The sequence below is a fragment of the Tigriopus californicus genome, chromosome 12, assembly GCF_007210705.1.
Source record: "Tigriopus californicus strain San Diego chromosome 12, Tcal_SD_v2.1, whole genome shotgun sequence".
NCBI classification, from domain to species: domain Eukaryota; kingdom Metazoa; phylum Arthropoda; class Copepoda; order Harpacticoida; family Harpacticidae; genus Tigriopus; species Tigriopus californicus.
This window is the reverse complement of record NC_081451.1, coordinates 12,508,940-12,511,578: the sequence shown is the minus strand read 5'-3', so window position 1 is coordinate 12,511,578 and position 2,639 is coordinate 12,508,940.

Here is a 2,639-nt window from a genome sequence, read left to right as displayed (position 1 = left end):
TTTGTGTTGCCGCTGCCACCGCTGGGCGTCGTGAGCGTCGTGGTCAGTCTGGTTACCGTGAGACCACCACCGGCGACCCAGTAGTGCGACATGAGCCCGGCGGCTAGTCCTCCTCTGCGCTATCATCCGATTCTGACCAGGTGGAGCTGTGATAACCACCAGGTACTCAGCGAGGTGTGGGCATCACGGCGGGCATCAAGTTTTGGTATTCATCCCATGGAATTGATTTGGCGGTGAAGCGTCTCATACGACTTTGTGCGCGTTGACGGATAGGCCGGCAGCAGATGATAAAACCGCCCTTCCGAGCCTTGAAAAATGGCCCTTTTGGGCGCAGTTGTGGCATGTTTGCCCCTCCACCTCCGCTGGGCACGTGAAGCCTTCATTGTGGGGAAAATGGCCGCACTTGCGACACGGATTGGCCTCCTGGCCTCTAGCTCCCAATGACCTGAACACACGCAAGGACGGTCCATGGCCATCATAACCACAGACGATTTGGCCACCCCTGAGCTCGCTTTGAGTTCCGCCGTGATTATGCCCTTTAACCTCAATTCTTGGGTGTTCAGGGCGGCCACCCCTTCTGCTGCCCCTTGGTCCACCGTGGTTTCCATCGTTGAAGCACAATAAAACAAAGTCAATAAAAGATTGGAATTCGCGAAAAATGCTCGGATTTTTGTAACACTTGCATCTTTGGAAAAAACCTTCCCTCGCAAAGTTCTTTGTTCAGCATAACTGATCACCACTGCAAGTCTGCGCCATGGTGTGTTCTCCGCTGTCTCGATAAATGAAGTGTACACTCATCAAGATCCACAATATGACTGACTAGACTTCACATCCATCCCTTTTATTTATACTGTATCTACATAAATCACACTACACTTGGTAAGCGAAATTCCGGCATGAGGGGATCCATTTAGACGGTCTTCTTTGAACTTGTTCAATTCGATTTGCGTCCCCAATAGTTATCGGGTTCCACACGGGGCTCAAATACTCCAAGGTCCGCCGCACATATGTCTTGAACAAACGAGCCCAGATTGTTGGATTCCGAGTAGTCATAGAAAACAACGTGGTTTGTTAAGCAAGAACGACCAGCCTGGAACCCATGTTACTGTGAAGTGAATAATTTTCGACCATCAAGAAACCTGGTGATATTGGCTTTGATAATGCTCTCCATCACCTTACAACATACTGACGTGAGCGAAATCGGACGGTATTTATTTTTTTTCTTGACATCTCCCTTGAGAAGAGGGAAGACATCTGCATCAGTCCAGTCCCGAGGAATGGTCCCCGACCTCATGGAGAGGTCAAAGAGAAAGGCTAGCGGCGAAGCAACACATCCTGCTAGTCTTTTCAGCAATCTCGCAGAGAGGCCATCAGGTCCTGGAGAAGAAGATGGTTTCAAAGCCTCAAGCTTCTTGAAAACTTCGTACTTGTGAAAAATAATTCCTTACATAGAACCAGGAGACGACACATCTTCCTCAGCACTTTCGAAGGGTTTATCTCCTTGGAACGCAGACACGAAATAGTTAGGTGTCTCTGGGCACTTCATATCTCGTTGACATAGAATAATTACACACCCGCTCCGACCACTTCGAATGTCAATTCTATTCTTTCTTGCAGCCACTTTGTAATTCGGAGTTTTGAGTTCTTCATTTGAAATATCCTTATGAAGCCAAGTTTCACTCATCATCAATAAACTTGGCGATTCTTGGGCGAGTAAATCCTTAGTCTCCCACAGCTTGTTGACGATGCATCATTTTTTTGGATTTGAGTTTTTCAAGCGTCTTTGGTCTCCCACAATAATCAGCCTCTCTCCCTGGGATTTTGATCTCAACTTCCAAGATATCAGAGGCACTGGCTTCAAGCTCTCTTTTATTGGTCAGTTCCTGCTACTTCAGTTATATTGTGCGTTGGTTCCACTTTGTTGGCCTGAGGGGTCTTGGATGCTCCCGATTTGGCTTGATCCGAACAGATTGATTCAGTTGGCTCTTTTTCATTTAAGATCGTATTTTCATTCATTACTACTTCCTCAACATTTTCGTTCTCCTTTCGATTAACATTTGGCCCCAACTTTTGGATCATATTATCAGCCTATTCGGTTTGGGATACATTTTCTTCTAGTTAAGGCATTGCATCCCCACTGTTTGGAATAACCAAATTAGGGACCTCCTCAATGCCAGACCTGCCTAAACCAAGATTGAGATCGTCCCAGGTAACGACCGCCCATGCATAACACCGGATTTAGGGCTATTTCCTTCTCCAGAAGACCGCAATGTACATTCCGTTTTCAAATGATCAGTTCCTCCACAAAAAAGCACCTCATACCTTGGTCCCTATGCCACACACGAATGCGCCAAGATCCAATTTTAACGAACTTGGACCATTACTTTCATATTGCTGTTGGATGGTCATGCTCGTGTACTCATCAGTTATTCTGCTCTGAGTTATGTCTCTGACTCCATTTTGTATTTACATAAAGAAAATAAACGCGAGAGTTTTTTCCAAACCTTCAACGATGATGTTCCCTCTCTTGCGTTCGGGAAAGCCCGTTTAGGAAAGCTGGGCGCAACTGCTCTCCAATATTCAATGTGCCCTGCGGTTAAGAATCTGCACGAAACATAATGTAACAATTGCCATTTCAG